The sequence below is a fragment of the Neovison vison genome, chromosome 7, assembly GCF_020171115.1.
Source record: "Neovison vison isolate M4711 chromosome 7, ASM_NN_V1, whole genome shotgun sequence".
Classification (NCBI taxonomy): domain Eukaryota; kingdom Metazoa; phylum Chordata; class Mammalia; order Carnivora; family Mustelidae; genus Neogale; species Neogale vison.
The window spans coordinates 33,184,761-33,203,560 of NC_058097.1; the positions used below are offsets into that span (position 1 = coordinate 33,184,761).

The 18,800-nt window shown below is 54.6% G+C and overlaps 1 protein-coding gene across 1 annotated transcript in view; it reads left to right on the forward strand.

The window, feature by feature from the left end:
• Positions 1-18,800, forward strand: part of ZNF423 (zinc finger protein 423) — a 267,923-nt gene that overhangs the window by 240,911 nt on the left and 8,212 nt on the right. The gene's annotated exons all lie outside the window — the stretch shown is intronic.

Here is an 18,800-nt window from a genome sequence, read left to right on the forward strand (position 1 = left end):
CCCCTCCTGGGGCTCTTTGAGGCCCCCATGGGCACGGAGGGTCGTGGGGTAAAGCCAGGATGGTGGGGTCTTGGACTTAGCCTCACCCCCACCCAAAGAGGAACAGGTGCTTATTGTGGCACCAGTGGCTGTCCTTGTGGAGGCTCGTGTGTGGTGGCCTCCCGACCCCTGTTGCCCAGCACTCTCGGATGAGCAGACCCGGAGCAGCAGACCTGGTGAGGAGTCAGAGGCTCTCGGTGCTGGGGTCTCCGCTCCGGCCCCTTCCCGTTTTGGGGATCCTGTTTTTGCACCGGTCCTTCACTGGGATGATGTTCAGCAGAGCTTTGGATCTGTGGCTGGTGGTCTCTGCAGCTTGTGTGGCTGAATCCTGGGGCTGTGTACGGCCAAAAAGTGGGTCTGGAGTCTTGGGGCCTCCAGCTCCGCCCGGGAAAGCCAGAAAAGCGAGAGCCGTCGGGTTGGGCCCCAGCTCCGAGGAAGGGGTGCCGGGCCTGGGTCCTGAGGTGGAGGGGGCACTCGGGGGCAGCACAGCAGCCCCGGCCAGCTTCCTCCAATCCCCATGCAGCACCTGCAGCAGCCGAGAGGGCCCTGGTGAGGCGATGCTGTGTGGGTCGTCCTCCCCAGGCCCCTGGAGCCACTCCTCTTGGTGTCCTACCTGATACTGGTTTCTCAGGACTCCTCTGTGTCCAGGTGAAGCTGCCTTTTTGCCTACTGGCTTTTGCATGAAATTCTTGCAACCCTGGATTGGTCGCATGTCCACCCAGAAATACCGTGAGCACGCGCGCGCACACACACCCACCCAGAATACTACTCACACAGCATAACACCATACCCGAGAGGTACCCCCGCCCCAGCCGAGTGCTGATCTGGCTCTCAGAAGTCATGCCCTTCCCTGAAGCTGAGGCTGAGGCCACAGCGGCAGGGCTGAGTCCTAACTTCACTGAGGGGCAGCAGTAGAGGGCCCCTTTTCTGGGGTCGAAGGGGTAAAGCAGCCCAGCGACGTAGCCCGCCCTGGGTGGTCATCCAGAGAAACAAAACAGGCCGCTGGAGGGCTCAGTGAGGATTCACCCTCCGACGGTCAAGGTCCCTTCCTGTTGGCTGGCCCCGGGTCAGGGCCGCTCAGGCAGAGCTGACTCCATCCTGTCACACTGTGGGACAGAGTTAAGGACCTAACTATGGACCCAGGCCCAGAGACAGGCTTCCACTGCCAAGTGCCACCAGCAAGGTGGTGACACGGGCCATGGCCCACCGCTATCCCCACCTCAATCCACAGCCTGAGCGAAGCCCGCTAGTGGCCCCTCTCCCAGCTGACCAAGGGAGATGTGTGCCGGCCCCTTGTTGGCCTGAAGGTTTTTCCCAGGGAAGTCGCCCAGTCCTGCCTTTTGTGAGCGTCCTGGGTATCCTAGCACCGCAGACCAGCCTCCTGATCTGAGGCCCAGGGACCTGTGGTTTCAAGCTGGACCCGCTTTGGCTGCCCTCACCTGGGGCCGCAGAGGGTCCCAGACATCAGAGTGGTTCCTGTGAGCTGGTGGTTTCCTGGGTCATCCCGTCAACCTTTCCGGCAGATCCTCAAATGCCGAGAACCTTGCTAAATTATAGCCTTAACGAGTGACTATTTTCTGCAATTAATGATTTTAATTACAGACCATTTAAATGTGGAAGTGTTGTAGCAACACCAGATCTAGGCAAATAATGGCTTTCCTTAAGTAACTTGAATAGCAATTTTCTGGTTTTTAGAGAGGAGGGTTTTTCAGGCATTGAAGTTTTCCTCATCATTACGTAGAACCTGGGGCTGGTGGGCAGGTGTGTTATTTTCCAGGGCTGACCTGTGGGGGTCTGTGTGTACAGCGGGAAGCAGGGTCCTTGCCAGAGCCTTGACTGGCTCTCCTGGCTATATGTCATTTGAGGTCCCGTAGGGAGACTCAGGGAAACTAATGGTTGTTGGCACAAGTGACTCTGAGCTGAGAGGTCTTAAGATACAGGGCTTAGGGGTTTTCTCATTGTAGAATTGGAAATTCCTGCTGTGGCTATAGAGGTAACAGAGGTAGGATTTGACTCTGGCAGGCTTGGTCTGTGTCCCAGTGATGTGTCTACCTCCAAAAAGAATGTTCTCTTAGGATACATTAACAGGAGCACTATTGTCAGGATGAGGGAGGGGGATGTCCTGTCTGATTCTGAGCTCTTCTGGCTCTGCCCAAAGACTGACATTGATTTAAAGGACTTCAGACAGACTGGAACACATTCATATCAGAGTGATTAGGAGCAGGAGAGGGGACTAAGCTTTTCTATGCAGTTGTTCAGAGCATGTACACGGAGGGCCCACTGGTGTGCCGGGCACTAGATCTAGGAACTGACAAGACTGTGCTGAATGAGACAGAGAAACGCCCACAGGGCCTACATTCGAGAGGGATTGATAGACAGTGCCCTGTCATGGTCACCACAAAGAAAATAAAACCGGGTGATAGGCTAGAGTGTGATGGGGGTGAGTTTGGGTAATCCTTGGTGGGTGTGGTCAGGGAGGGCCTCTCTGAGGAGGTGGCATCTGAGTGAAGACCTGGCTGATTAGAAGGAGAGAGTGTGTAGGGGGCAGCTATGAGTGCAAATGCCCTGTGGCCATGCCAGCTGGGTGTGCTGCTAGGACGATAGTAGGCAAAAGGCAGCTAAAGCCCAGTGAGTATAGAGGAGGGGTGTGGAAAGGGCTGGCAGGTGGATACCAAGTCGTGGCGGGATTTATAGGACAGCAAAGGAGCTTGGATTTTATCCCCATTGTGCTGGCAATCCAAATAAGGAAGAAGTATTATCCATTTTCCACCGTGAATCAAAATATAATACATCTGGTCTCTGAAAGACACTGTTAAGAAAACAAAAAAGTCACAAAACATTAAGAAAATATGTGCAAATCACCTATTTGATGAAGGACTTGTATCCAGGACATGTGAAAACACACACACACACACACACACACACACAAAAAAAACCCTCACCACTTAATAATGAAGGGGAAAATCCATTGTAAGACAAGTGAAGCATTTCAGCACTTCACCGAGGATATGGGGACGCTCAGTGATTATAATTAGGGAATCGCAAACGAAAACCACAGTGCAACCCTGCCATACACCCACCAGAGCGATCAAAACAGAAGCAAAGAGCCAGCCCTGCCGAGCTCCGTCCAGGGTGCGGAGAGGAGCTGGGACTCTGCACACTGCTGGCGGGAGCCTGGAGTGTGGGGCCGGCAGGCAAAGCAGTTCATGGGTTCCTGTCAAGTTAAACATACACTTGCCATTTGACTAAGCAGTCCTCCTGCTCTGTGTTTATCCTGGAGAGCAAGAAACACACTCACACCAAAATCTCCATCCCCAACTAGAAGCCCCTTAACTGTCCCTTACCTGGGAACGGACGGACAGGTGTGGTACATTGCTGCTGTGGCGCAGTCCTTGGCAATAAAAAGCAGCCACTGGTAAACACGCAGCCACTTGGACGAATCTGTGAGTGCCAAGAGAACGAAGCCAGATTTGAAAGGTTCCATGCTACAGGGCTCTATTTACCTGGTGTTCCAGAACAAGGCAAGACTATTGGAACAGAAAACACCAATGATTGCCAGGCGCTGGAGGTGGGGGAGGAGATGGGGAGACTCAGCAAGGTCTGCGTGTACACACGCACCCACGCACACAGGCTCGCCCCGGGAGCTCAGGCAGACTGCTAGGCTGTGAGGGTCCAGCCTGACCCTAGAGAACTTTTGGGGGACCATTCACCAGGAGACGATGCAGGCAGATTGCTGTGGTAGTGTGGGGACAGCTGTCTTCAAGCATTTTAAGCTCTGCGAGCTTGCTTCCCGAAGCCCCAAGACTTGCAGCGGTGGGCGAACCCTCAGGACGTGCATAGGCATTGCTCTCTGGGCTTAGCTTGAGCAGGACGGGGAATGGAGTTGTCGCGACACAGGGTGGCTTTGGGTTGCCAAGAGCATGCAGTGGTGTTTCAGAATGTTTTCTCAAACACCAGGGGTGTTTCTGGTGTTTGAGAATCTAGGGCCCCTTTCTTGAGGTGGTGACACTCTGCCTTCTGCCTCCTCCTGGTTCCTACCGTGTTCTTCTCCTGCAGCCTGACTTTCTGGGCTCGTCTCTACCAGGAGGAAGGTGCCCAGGCTGCCGTGGCTTCCGTCGTTTCTGCTGTGACAGACACCCCTGGATATTTCAGCAGAGGGGACTAGTGTGGGGATTTGGTGATGCAAGCAGCCAGATGGAACCCCCTGGCCGACCTGGAAATAGTAACTGCTGCAAAGAGGCAGCACACAGGCGTCGGGTTCTAAATGCCTGCAGAGGGAATCTGATGGTTGAGTTCTGACGGTTGATAGTCGGCGGTCTAGCCCTGCTCCACTGAACTGTGACCCAAGTGGGGGAAGGGAGCCCAGGGGGTAGACACCGCAAACACCCACTGGGAGGGCCTGCTTGGTGTTTGCAGCTGGCTCCCTCCCTTACCAGCTCGAGGCCAGAGTTTTCATATCTATAAAATGGGATTATTAGCAGCTCCCACCTATAGTTGGGTTGCAGCTGCCCTTGGCGTGGTGACTGGCCCATAGGACACCTGGGCCTGCAGTACTGGCATTACTGGGACCGTGGTTATTAGCATATGATTAGAATGAGGTCCGATGGCTTTGCGGGGTGGGGGGGTGGGGAGGCTCCGCTAGGGCTTTGCTGTGATTTCGTGATTTCTAGCTTGAGTGTGAACACAGGGAGAGGCTGAGTCCTTCCATCTGGGGCGCCCAGACATGTGGGAAGGCCATGGGCACGGGACACCCACACTGGGGCTCAGGGAGGAGCTGGGTGTGCAGAGAGGTGAGGAAAGGTGGGAAGGCTGCAGAGGCCAGGGCCTCAAGACTCCTTCTTACCTTTGGCTGCCTCTGGCCCCGGGTTTTCCTCTGCATCGTTTCTCTTGGCCTTGCCCGTGGCTCAGGGGAGGGCAGTATGCCGTGCTTTGGTGGGGGGCCTGTGAGACAACCCTGTAAGCCACAGACCCCGAAAATGTCAGGGCTGTTGGCCTTGTATTTCCAGCCTCGGGCCTCAGCAGATGAAGGCCTGGGGCCCTCTGGGCCCCTTGCCAGGGGTTAGCTGACCTGAGGGAAGGGGCCGGCTCAGCTGCCCAGCCCAGCTGTCTCGGAATCCCTGTGGACACCTCCGTGCCACAGACACCGGGCAGGATGGCACGTCCTTCTGTCCTTCCTGAGGCTCACAGTGTCCCGTTCTTGGCTGTCGCTGAGGGAATGCATGCAGGGCTGGCCTCTGACTGGGTGGACAAGCTTCCCCGTGAAGGTGGACAGCAAGTAGTCTGAACAGTCACCTGCCCTGGGCGGTTCCCTGCCAGGGACCACGCTCCGACCTGAGCCTTCCGCACGGGGATTGTCTCAGCCCCACCCCCTGAAGTAGTTCCTCTCGTGCTCATTTACAGATACGGAAGCCGAGACTCCAGGAGCTTAAGTGGTGTGTCCGGGGGTCACGAGCGAAAGACAGAGCCACCGCATTGCCAGATTGTCTCTGCCACCGAGGCGAACAGAAACCCTCCAAAGTTTAAATGAATTGCCATTTATATGAGCTAATAGATTTAAATGAGGCCTGCAGTGCTGAACTATAAAAAGCCTTCATGTCAGGGGACCCAGAAACTATTTTAGTAGTTGGGCCAAGCAGGTAGCACAGTGGCAGGAACAGGGGAGGCAAAGGAGCCTGCTCGCGGGTGGGCCCGGGCAGAAGCGTGCTGGGGCCCGAGCTGCAGTGCCAAGCCCGAGCCGAGCGTTTGCTAGGCTGGAGCTTGGAGCCCGGAGCCTGCAAACCTTGCAACGAGCAAGGGGGTGAGTTCAGCTCAGGCGAGGCTTGGGCAGAGGACGGGCTAAGTCTGGGCATCGAGTCCGGGGCTTCAGAAGACCGCAAGCTTCCTGGTGTTGCCACTTGCCCCGGTGACGGCAGCCTCGCTGGGTGCTGTTGTAGGGAGCCTCGAGTCTGAGGACCTGTCTCTCCAATGGGGGACGTCCTGGCATTCCTCGGAGCTCTGGGAGAGGGCTGGGCTGGGGGCAGCGGTAGGTCGGCCCTGTGCCCTGGAATCTAGACTCCCTTATTGACAATGTGAGGGGCCGCGGGAAGCGCTTCCCGAGCCGGGCCTGCAGCGGCAAAGCGGCCAGCCCTGTGTTGAGCGGGCGCATTTAAAGGATTAGCTCACGCTGTTTGCTTGTGTGTGCCTAATCATGCCGCTTCCAGCTAAATGATTACAATTGATTAAAAGCAGAGCTAGGTATTCTAACAAGCAACCTGGAGCCCTTCCAATGGGGTGAGCTGGACCCTGCCAGGCTGAATCCTGGTACCCAGCCAGGGAGAGGTGTCTGTGAGCCAGGGGTGTGGCCCGAACTCCTTGGGGACCCTTCCTTCTGAGCTCTTAAGAACATTTGGGTTGACCCTTCTTCTCATTCCATTTTCATTTAAGAATATTTACTGAGGGCTATTATAGGTGGGCGCCATCACCAGGGCCCCCAGGCTCGACTGTGAACAGGTCGACAAGGTCCCTGTTCTCACCCAGCTGTCTTTCTTTGCGAGATATGAGCATAAGTCAGTAAATACATGAACTAGGTCATTTCAGACTGTAGAATTTTGAGGACAGTAAAACACTGTTTGGTGATGGAAAATGATGTGTGTGTGTGTGTGTGTGTGTGTGTGTGTCACGGCAAGGGTGAGGGGATGTTGAGGATGAAAAATTGGGTTGGGTAGTCAAGGAAGGCTAGCATTTCAACAGAGCCCTGAAGGTTGAGAAAGAGCCTGTGTGGGGAAGAACTAGGGGAACCTTCTGGGAGAGGGAATAGCCAATACAGAGACTCAGAGACATGAACGGATTTGGCGGGTCCAAGGTCCAGAGAAAAGGGCAGTGGGGCTGGTGGGGGGGTGAACACCGTCTTGCTTCATTGATTGGGTCGATTCGGTGAGGTGGGTGCTTCCTGGCTGCTCTGTTCTTGCTGATCCCGCTGCTCCAAAGCCCTTCCTTTCTTCTCCGGCTTCAGGGCTCAGCTCAAGAGGTCCCTTCTTCGAGAAGCTCTCCCGGATTTTCCCTCCTTTGGTTTCTCTGGCCCTGGGCTTAACCCCTCGATCCCTTTGCCAGTGCAGATTGTAATAACTGTGTCTATACCTGACTTTCCACCCAAATATGCATGTGGGGCCAGTGAAGCCCCCTTCTGCCATCCATCCGACCATCCCCACATGTTTTACCACATTTCTTGAGCTTCTAGAAAGGAGGAAAATAAGGGAAAGAACACAGCCGGGAAGGGAGACAAAGAGGGAGGGTTGCAGATTCTAGGGGCCCCGTTTTTAAGTTCCTCGTCCTTAGAAGATGGGTAACCGAGGAGCCAGTTTCCTTGCCTGCGCGCTCCTGCCGTCAGATCCAGCCAGATAATTATAACTAATAATAATTAAAAATTAAAAGTGCTCTAGGCACATACTTAGCATTTGACTCTTTGGCTGAGTTTTCCGTGAGTAGGAGCCTCTCCCTCTATTCCACTTGAAAGACAGCCCTGTCCCTGCTACCCCACTGCTGCAGGGAGAGCTGGGACAGGACGGGCTGGGCCGGGCCAGGCCGGGCCAGGCCGGGCCAGGGGAAGTGTCTGGTGACACCTGGCGTGGTTCCAGGGACTGAGAACCTGTTGCTTCCTTGAAGTTGCCCCCAGTCTGTTCCATTCTTTTCCGTCTTAGACATCAGATCATTATTTCCATGCCATGATTTCCATCTTAGACATTTCCATCTTAAACAGAGATCCTTCTCTGGCCTCAGTTTCCTCGTCTGTAAAATGGGGTGAGACCCACTGCCTCAGCGGGGTGTGAAGGTGGAGAGCCTGCGTGTGAAAAGCACTTAGCAACTAAGCCTTCCTGTGGGTAACCCATGGCCCATTCCAGGCTGGGATGGCTTTGTGGAAGGACACCAGCGCTTTTCACAGACCGGATTCTAGTCTGTGTGACGGACGACACGGCATGGCAGTGCCCAGCCCACTCTGTGGACCAGAGTGGTCAGCAGTTCTGTGACCTTGAGCAAGTCACGGATGTTTGATGGGCCCTGGTAAATGGGGGGTCATGACAGCCCCTGCCTGAGGGTATCAGGGAGAAGAAAGGCAGTGATCCCAGCACCGGGTAGAGGTTCCGTCAGGCCTAGCCACTGTCATCGTCAATGTCACAACCGCGGTGCCCGTGGTTCACACATTCGTTCACTCACTCATTCAGTCCGCCGGCCGTGGATGTGCCCCAGGGAGCCCACGGGTGTTCACCGAGCACCGTCTCTGTGCAGAGGTGTGCAGGTGCTGGGGACGCACGGAGGCCCAAATCCCTCAAATGTTGCAGGGAGAGGGACGGTAAGCTGGTGAGAACACACGGAACGAATGCTTATTGTATGTTTGTGACGTAACACAGTGTAATGTAGAGCGTGTCCCCCAGCTGTGTCGTACACCACACATAGCCTGCCAGAACCCTGCGTGACCGTGCGATGTCACAGGAGGCCTGGGGGAGGCGGACTTCCCTTCCTCCTTGCTGTGTCCCCAGACGCCATCTAGCTGGGTCTTTCCATGTGTGGGGCACGGCCTTCCCCGCTCACCCGAAAGTGTATCACCAATGTCGTCATCTTGAACCTCTGTGACCACTGGGGGACTGAGTCGGCTGAGGGGCCATGTGTGGCTGTTTTGGGTCCACATCTGGAGGAGACGGAGGGGTGGTCATACAGGGCCCCTCGTTGTCCTGAGCCCAGGGCCTGGGCCTGGGCCACTCACCCCAACACAGTAAAAATGAGATAGCATTTCCTGAGTGCTTACTGGGAGGCTGACTGCCTCCTTCACATGTGTAATGTTTGGAGGCCTCATGTTGACCCCACAGGTGTGGCCTCCTGAGATCTCCATATCACAGCTGGGTAAACTGAGGCTCCCCAGGGTCACACAGCTGCTAGAGCTGCAGAGGTGTGAACAAGTCGGGCTGACACAAAGTCTGTGTTCTTTTTTTTTTTTTTTTTTTTAAGAGATTTTATTTATTTATTTGACAGAGATCTCAAGTAGGCAGAGAGGCAGGCAGAGAGAGAGGGAGAAGCAGGCTCCCCGCCAAGCAGAGAGCTTGATGTGGGGCTTGATCCCAGGACCCTGAGATGATGACCTGAGCCTAAGGCAGAGGCTTAACCCACTGAGCCACCCAGGCGCCCCTAAGTCTATGTTCTTAGCCCCGAGGGCTGAGGCACTGGGACTCTCAATCCCTTAGAAGCCAAGGACAGGCCTCTGGGTGCTGGGGGCTGGGTGCTGGGGGCAAGCAAGCCTTCCCTCTCAGGAGAGTGACACAGCTTCAGGGCAGGGGACTGTCCCACTCTGGGCAGGCAGGGCAAGCGGTGGCTACTGTGGTCACCACAAGAGGAGCAAGGGAGGAACAGGCCCCGGAGGAGCCTCTTCCTGGATGTGCCCAGATGCCCTCACGAGGCCCAGGGCTCTGCCCGCTTGAGCAATGAAGTGTGTGGAGGCCCAGGTGGGGACTGCCCCCCCCCCACGGCCCAGCTTTGGGCAGAGATGGCACTTGGAATCAGCCTCGGGCTGCCTGTCTGCCCATCAGAGCCTGTCATTCATGCCCTGGGGCGGGGGGCCAACCGACTTAAGAGGGGCACCATGCCATTGCGACAGATGGGCACGGGGGAGCTGCCAGGAGCCTCCAGCCAGCGGCCATTGTGTGTGCCGGGAGCCCAGCCCCTTGCGGGCGCTGTCCCAGCCCAGACCAAATGCCTTCAGTTTCTTGGAAACAATAATACTACATAATCAATGGATGCCTGGTCGGCCCAAGGCTCCCAGGGGCTGACACCGTGCAAAGCCCTGCCTCGGTCCAACCCCCACCGACCTAGACAAAGAGGCAGCTGGACGGACAGGAAAGACACACACAGGCCTTGGGGGCTGGAGGGGACAAATCTCAGACTTGTTTCTTGCTGTCACTCTGACCTTGGGCATGTGACTTCCCTTCTGAGACCATTGTCTCCTGGCAGTTGGGCCAGTGCTGTCTCTCCCAGAGGCTCCCTGTGGGGGCGCCATATAGCGTTTGTGAAACATGAACCTAGTGCCCAGCCCATGGTGGGGGCATACAGTGGCCCTGGGGTAGAGTTGATGTGATGTGGTTGTCCCACTGTCAGAGGTGGGAGACTTGCTATCACGCCATGCCACACAGCTAGTAAGAGCGCACCTCACCCCAGCATGGGGAAAACAGTAACAGAAACAAACCTCCAGACACCATGGGGGGCCCTTAGCATCGATTATCCTGATTCATCCTCAGGATAATCCTGTGAAGCCCATGCCATCATTCTCCCCATTTTGCAGAAGGGGAGCCTGAGGCACAGCTGGGCAGTGGCAGAGGTGGGACTCGAACCTGGACAGCCTGGTTGGCTGTAGACCCCTAGTGCTGAACCATACTACTAATGGCGTGGGCAGGCTTTTTTCTGTCGGCGAACCCATTCACGGGAAGCATGAGGCCTGCTTTGTCTCTCAAGGCAGCCGTCTGCTTCCCCAACTTGTTGGGAGCGCGGCTGGCTGCTTCCCGCAAGGGTGCAGGGTCTGGCATGGCTGCAGGGCGGTGGGGGGGCGGGGGGGCGGGGTGGTGGTGCTTCTCCCCCGCCAGCTGAGAGACGAGACCCGGGCGCTCTTGGCGGAAGCCTGCGTTGCACTCTTTGGTCGAGCAGGAACAATTACTAATGACATTTAGAAAGAAATTAATGATGAGAAATGCAAGTTGGCATTTCAGGAGCACCAGTCAGCAGCCGTGCGTCCGCACTCACAGGAGAAGCGAGGGGTGGGGGCCGGGCACGGGGGGCGGGGGGGAGAGGGAGGAGATGGCAGAAATTAATTTTGCTGTGTCAATAATGAACATGGCCCCACTCGCTCTGCTTCTGGAGTTCAGACAAAATCAAACACGGGGGGCTGGGGCTGGTCCAGCGTTGCAATGAGATTCCCTGTGTACTGGGATCTGGACGGAGGCGGGTGACAGGTTTGGTTTGGTGACACCAGGAGACGGAGGGGTGGGCAGGGGACAGCCAGAGGGGAGGAAGCAGCCTGAGGACTGGGCCATTTGGGTGCAGATCCAAGTACCACCTCTCACCAGTTGTAAAACGTATCAAGCTGCTTCTCTTTTCTTGACTTAATTGCTTCGTCAGTAAAATGGGGACAAGGGGGAGATGTAAAGATGATGTAGGAAGAACCGTCCGCCCAGTATGAGCATGGATTAGGAGCTCAATATATTGGGTGTTTCCTCATTGCCCTGATACACGACGCCTCGTTGTAACATCCCGTGAACAGGAATAGCTCACGGGAGTTACACTGTAACTGGTCATTTCTTTTGTTCCCCCGATACATCAAATGTTGGAGCTTCTTATATTCTTTGGGTCTGGGATAAAATATGGCGTCGATAGGAGGTATGGGAGAAGGTGAGGGTGAAATTGTTTGGGGCAGGGACTGGGGCTCCCGGGGGGGCTGGAGGGGTGTGGTGACTCCTTCCCTCCCCGTCAGGTGCTCCAGAGTGATGGAGAAGGACCCCTTGCCAGTCTCCTCTCACGTCGGGAGGGAGGAGAGACACACAAGGAAAAGCTATTATCATAGTAACAATGAACATTTTTGCCACGCGGAGGGTGAAAATTTACAGTGTGTGACCGGGGATATTGGACTCTTTAAATGGTGATCTGTGTTTCAAAAATGGAGATTTCCTATAATTATAGAGGCTAACATATAGTGCTTATTTTTTTTTAAGATTTATTTATGTATTTATTTGACAGAGAGAGAGAGAGAGAGAGAGATCACAAGTAGGCAGAGAAGCAGGCAGAGAGAGGAGGAAGCAGGCTCCCCACTGAGCCAAGAGCCTGATGCGGGGCTCGATCCCAGGACCCTAGGATCATGACCTGAGCTGAAGGCAGAGGCTTTAACCCACTGAGCCACCCATGGGCCCCCCATATAGTGCTTTTTGAGTATCAGACAGTGTTCTTAGCACTTTTAGACATTCAAGATATTCATTCTCATAATGCCTCTATTATGAAAGTAAGGAAACTGAGGCACGGGGAGGCTAACTATATCCCTAGGCCACAGAGCTGGTCAGTGCTGGACCCAGGCACCTGGCCCCAGATTCCGTTCTCTTGACCACCACACTAACTGGCTGGAGTTCTTGATTTTTTGGCAAATCAGACCTAGAAATCCCTGGACCATACTTCTGTGTGGCAGCCATCCGCTGCCCCCTTTAGACACAAGGATGTGCTTCCCGGTTCAGCACAACCCCAGCTGGTCTGCCCCGGCAGGTTCCTTACCCACCTGGGCTCTGAGTCTCAGGCCTCTCCTGCAACACGTCACAGTTTGCAAAGACTATCGTGCTGGTGCCTCAACAACTTGGGACCACTCGAAGTGCCCTTTACTCTCACCATTTTTGCAGACCAGAAAGCTGAGGCTGGGAAAAGATGATGAAGTAGGACGGCTGCAGGGAGGAGAGGGCCCCTGGGGGGAAATGGGGAGTCTTTTCCACCCACATGGTTTGTGTGTCTGAGCAGGGGAGGCAAGTGTGCCCCAACGGCTGGTCCCCACCGCCCCCATCCTGAAGCCAGACCTGGATGCCCAGTCCAACCGCTGCATCCCTGACCCGGGGCACTGCCTTAGTCTCCCCCATCCTTCCTTCTGAAGGTGCCACACTGAAAGTGTGGGCTTTCGAGTTGACCGTGATTGGCGGAACCTCATGGTTGGTATTCATTAGGTCAATATTAAACATCAGTATTGTACATGTTGTGAAAACTTTCACATGTGTTATCTAATTTGGGGGTCCTGACAAGACTCTGAGGTAGGCATTATGTACCCCACTTTTCAGGTGAGGAAACAGGAGCTTAGAGAAGTGAAGTGACTTATCCTAGGGTTACAGATTCAGGAAGTGACTAAAGTAGGATTTGGACTTCAAAGCCCATTGTCTTTCCACCAATCTACCTTCCTACCTACTTGTATATTCACGCCCTCCTTTTTCCTCCTAGTCATCCATCTGCTACACATCTACTCTTCTATCTATTCGTCTGTCCTTCCATCCATCTGTTGTCTACCCATCCATCCATTCAGCCGGCCAGACAGCTAGCTACACATCCATCAGTATCGAGTACCAAAAAAGTGCCAGAAAAGTGTCTCGTGACCCCTTCCTCATATACTCGTAATTCCATGCTTACCTGCTACCCACGTTTCCCTCCACCTTAAAACTGCATATGAGTACAAACACACACACACACACACACACACACACACACCCTTCCAGGGAATGGAGAGGGATGGGACCAGATTGGGGATATAGATGATCTAGATGATTCTTGATTTGCCTCCCGGAAGCCAGCGAGCTCTGCCTGGTGGTGGGAGGGAAGGTATAGAGCAGACCCATGTGGTCCTGGTGGGGCAGGTGTGTGGGCAGTGAGGAGGCCCCCACAGTTTGGAAGCTGAGCGCAGACGAGAAGGGCAGATAAGACAGGGCAGGCTGGGCCCCTGTGTTCTTCTGCCCCCTCGGTGGGCCCAGCTCCTGAGGAGTGGGCAGCCCCTGCATTCTGTGTGCCAGGGATCGCATTTGCCCCTTGCTTGGTGCCAGGCTGGACTTCTTCGAGCGGGCAAAGGTATACACCCACGTGTTTCCACAAGAACCGTCGCAATCATTAAATATAATCAGTCTCAGCTGCGGTTTTGATCGCTGGGGCATGCACACAATTCATCATAGCAAATTAGGTCCACCTTCAGAACTGCCGGCCCCACAGCCTGGGGGTGGGGGTGTCTGTCAGTGAGGGGAGCTGGGCCATGTGGGCTCTGGAAAGCCATTTTTGGGGGTGGTGATGGGCCATGTTTTCTGAGGGGGCCCTCAGAATGCCTGCCAGAACAGCTCTCCATCCCGGCGGTTAATTTTCTAGAAATTTCGATGATGCAGGAAAGTTTCCCTTGTAGCAAAAATTTAGAGGAAAGTAGAAATGGATATGATCAAAGTCCTAAAATATCATTTATAAAACCTAAAAGCACTGGGTTAGTTTAGGGACCTGAACATATGTGTTCTGTATAATTAGTGACCGTGTGACCTAGATTTTCCAGGACAGCTTTGATTTTCAAGTCGTCTGTCGCAGCTATTGGCTATTTGTCCTGATTTTTTGGCTTGTGAAATACGATGACTATATGTAGAGCTGGATTTTCTCATCCAATTTTAATGAATAAAAATTTCAAGTTGCAAAGGCCTGGAAAGATTTCAGTAACATTCAAGGGAACAGTCGTCTTCCCTTGCTTTTTTTTTCCCAACATGGCAAAATATTTAATGCCCTTAGGTGTGTGCCTCGTGCTCACCTTCCCATCTCCCCAAGCACGGGGCAGCACAGTTTGAAAGCTGTCAGAGCTCCAGTCCTCTTGAGATGATTTCAGGGGAGGTCTCAGACCCCTGTGCTCAGGGGCAAGAGCCCCATTGTGCAGCCTCCTGAGGCCCTCCGTCCTCATGGAGCCGGGCCCTGGAAGCTGTGCCATTGACTGCCACATGGGCTCAGTCACTGTAGGGGAAGCCTGGTACTGCATGGAGGCAGAAAAGGCAACCACTGCCAGCCAGCTTGGCAGGCAATGTGTCCCCTGGATGCTGCCATAGCTTCCAGCCCCCTCTGTCCAGCAGAGGCCCCGCAGGCTGCGTCTCACTACTACGGTCTGTGCAACTTCCGACTTCCAAGCCTCCAGCCAGAGCTGTGGGGGAAACACAGGATCGGCCCTGGGCACCTTGGCTGTCTCTTTAGAGTGTGACTTTTCTCCTGCCCACCTGCCCACCAAGCCTGTAGGATCCCAATCAGTTTTGGTTTTTTTAATTGTGGTATAAAAAAAAAAATACACAGAAGGAAAAATTTGCCATCGAAAGCATTTCGAGCGAACACAACAGTGGTTCTAAGTTCATCTGCAACCTTAGGCAGCCATCCCCACCATCCAGGAAAGTGTTGTGCAGAACTGCGACTCTGTCCCCACTGAACACTTAACTCCCCCTTCCCCTCAGCTCCTGGAAACCACCAGTCTACTTTCTGTCTCTCCGGATTTGACTACTCTAGGAACCTCACAGAAGTGGAATTATACAGTATTAGTCCTTCTGTGACTGGCTCGGTGCACTTAGCATAATGTCTTCAAAGGATCTCCCGGCTTTTAAGAAAAAAGCGTAACCTGCCCTGGGCAGGGCGGGGCAAGGGACGCGGAGGAGGGGGCAGCTCTGTTTCTTCTTCTCTCCCTGACCCTGTCAGGGGAGGCTTTGCTTCGCCACCGTTGCTTGCTGGCTGTTAGCTCAGAAATGCTCGCGGAGTTTGCAGGCGCGGGCTCTGAGCCGACGTGGGGGCATCGGCAGAGAACTGAGAGATGGGGTCTCTGCCTGCCGCGCACAGCCTGCCTGGCGAGGGCATTACCACGGCCGGGAGACACAGCCGGGACCTTGCAGGTGAAGGAAAGTGCTAGAAGGACAGCTGTGCAGACGGGGAGCTGCGCCGTGACGGGGGGGGGCCCTTGTTGAGTAAGCGGGAAGGCCTTTCTGAGGGGATGGAGATCAGATGGGGAGGGGTCTGGGAAATTTGAGGGGGGCATGCCGGGCGGCAAGAATGGCCATGAGAGGCTGAGGAAGTATCTGGAGCATCTGGGGAGCTGGAAGAAAGAGGTGTGGGGAACCCCGGCGGGGCTGTGGCCTTGGTCCAGGGTTCTGGGTGTGGTGGGGACCCTCTAGGGGATGGAACAGAACTCTCCCCCATCCCTGCCCCTTGAGGAGAGAACCGGGCTTTGCCTCTCAGGGGAATTTAGTTTCTCAGCTCCCACAACCAGGGAGAGGGAGCCCTGGAGGGAACCCGTGTCATGGGGGGGGTTTCTGGAGGGGTCCTGGTGACGGTGTGAGTGCGGACAGGCCCGCTGCACACCGAGGAGAGGCAGAACGCCAAAAATAACAACCATCCTTGAGCCACTTTGTAGCACGTCGTCAGTATAAGGTCTGTGTGTGTGTATGTCTGTGAGTGTGTGTGTGTGTGTGTGTGTACAGGTATACGTCTGGGTTTGTGGGGTATCCGTTAGTGTGTATGAACATGTGATTGTGGGGTATCCGTGAGCGAGGGAGTCTGTACCTGGGATATCCATGAGTGTGTGCGTGTGTATGCATCGTATACGTGTGTGGGATTGTGAGTTATCCGTGAGTGTGTGCATGTGTGTACGTGTGGTTGTGGGGTATCTGTGAATGAGTGAGTGTGTGTGCTGTGTGTGTGTGCAAGTGTCGGAAGGAAGAAGGGCTTCTGTCTATCGTGTGGCATCCACAAACTCTGTAAGGGGCAGTCCCCTCACAATGCCTGAGATATGGTCTGTGGGTGATGGGTGGGAGGCGTCCTCAGTTCTTTGGGTGAAAGGAAGGCATGAGGGGATAATGATCTAGACCCTTCAGTGGGTGGGGAGGCACTTGGCCTGGCTTCTCCGCGTGCCTGAGGGAGGGCTCCCTGGTCCCTCTCTGAACTCGCCATTTTGCGGGCTCCTGGGAGGCTCTGGGGAGAGAGAGTTCGTTCCCTGGCTGGCTCACCGGGGGGCATTCGGCTGCGTGCGGGGACCCACCCAGGACATGCCAGGCAGGGTGGCCTCAACTGCTTCGTCCACGCTCCTTCCTCTTCTTTGGAATATAACCGTACAAGACCCCTAGCCCTATCCTTGGGGTGAGGACCCTACACAGTGGTCTGTATGATGTCACTGCCCCTACCTCCTCTCCTGCGCTGGGCGTCAGCCTGGTCGCTGTGCTGGAAGGTGTTTGGGGCATCTTGGGGGCCTCACAAAATATGAGAGGCCTTAAGCTGGTGGCCTGTGGGCAAACTCAACCTGCAAACATTTGCTGATTGGCCTGCATTGTGCTTTAAACATCGAGACATTATATATTTTTGTTTTAAAGAAGGAGGGGGTGGAGCAGAGGGAGAGGGAGAGAGAGAATCTCAAGCTGACTCCATGCTCAGTGCAGAGCCCGACTCAGGCCTCGATCCCATGACCCTGAGACCATGATCTGAGCCAAAATCAAGAGTCGGACGTTTCACCAACTGAACCACCCGGGAGATATATCTATTTATCTATCTTTAGATAGATAGATATAAAATATATATATTTATATATAATATTTATAATTTATAAATTGTATATTTATAAATATAAAGTATTTATAACTAATATATATTTATAAAATATAAAAAATAAATTAAAAATATATATTTTAATCTAGTTTTCTACAGTGGATATGAGGACGCCTGCCCCTTTCTGACAAGGCTTGGGTTCGTGGGATGACACAGTCCCCTCCTTGCCTTACTACCTTGCCACCAGCCTAGGCCGCACTGGCTTGCAGGGCAAACTGACGGCGCAGCCCCGAGTGGGAGTCCTCTGTCAGGACCGGCCGCGCACCGTCGGAGGAGCCCTGTCCACTTTAGCCAGGTCTCCTGGACGTCACCTGCTCTTTTTCCATACAGCTGCCTTTGCTGTGAGCTTAGTGTCTCCACGGATGGGATGCCTCAGTCTTCCCAGACTGTTCTGTGTGTGGTCTTTGATTCACAGGTGCGCTGTGAGGTGGGGGAAAGACCCCGTCTGGCCCAGGGGCCATTTCAGTGGAGTCTCAGGATGCCGGGTTGATCTCTCCTCAGGCTCCGAGGTGGTGCGTGCCCTGGAATCCTGCCCCGTTGCCCCAGGCTGCAATCATATCTCTAAGGGGTCTGACTCGGGCTCTTTGAGGCCATCCCGAAATTCGTATTTGAGATGAACTATATCTCAGGGGCCTGGTTCAGGCTGTTGGGGTTGGAATGGACCTTCCAGTGACACAGGAGGTGTCTCCACCGGGAAGGAACCAAGGACCAGAGACTGGGGCTTACGGTCACCTCGCACACCATGGCCAGAATCCTTGAATCCCGAGTGTGCTAGGCACCCAGACCTAGAGGGGTCCGGCCACTGGGGAACCCCACTTCCCTTTGGAGAAATGGCAAGGGTGGCAGCAAATTAATGCAGGACTCGGTGACGGTCAGGGTGCCTCTGTTGCCCAGGTGGGGCAAATCTCTCAGCGGCCCTGGTGTAACACAGCCACAAAATTCCTGCTCTCTTCCATGCGGCCACTACCTGAAGTCGCCCGTTTGCTGGCCTGTGATGCTGTCCACCCAGAAAGCAACCAGATGCATTTGTATTCTGAAGTGTGCCCCCACCCCGGGGGTCCAGTGTCCCTCCAGACGGGTATTATTCGTTTCCTTTTCTTGTTGGGTGACTCCGAATAGGAGCCTGTTTACGGCCTGGGCTCCCAGTGGAAGGCTGCAGGTTCCCTCCTTATTATCTATTCTCAGGTGGCTTTTATTTCCAAAGCACAGTCGTACAAAACTGGCCCCTTTGGGAATTCTTTGGGCTTTTTTTTTTCCCCCCACAACAACTTTTCTCTCAATTTTCCCTCAAAGAAAGATGCTTTTGCACTCATGGAACAGATCGTTTGCCCAGGCCACCTGCTGGGGTCTTTTGTGTCCTGGGTGCCTCAGGGCACTGGTGAGAGAGGTGTTGGACAGGGGCCCCAGAAACCCAGTGGTCATCCCCTCTGGGACCACCTCCGTCAGAGGCAGTCTGTGTCCTCCAGCTCCTCCTCACGTGCCCCCAGGGGACTCCAAGGGCCCTGAGTCTGCTCCTGCTCTCGGTTCTGCAAGAAAGCAGCGAATCCCCCCCAAAGCCAACCCTGGAAGTTGGAATCTCCCTGCAGGCCAGGAGATCCGGATGAACGGAGGCTCTCACCCGAGAGACAGACTTCCCCGGCTAAGCG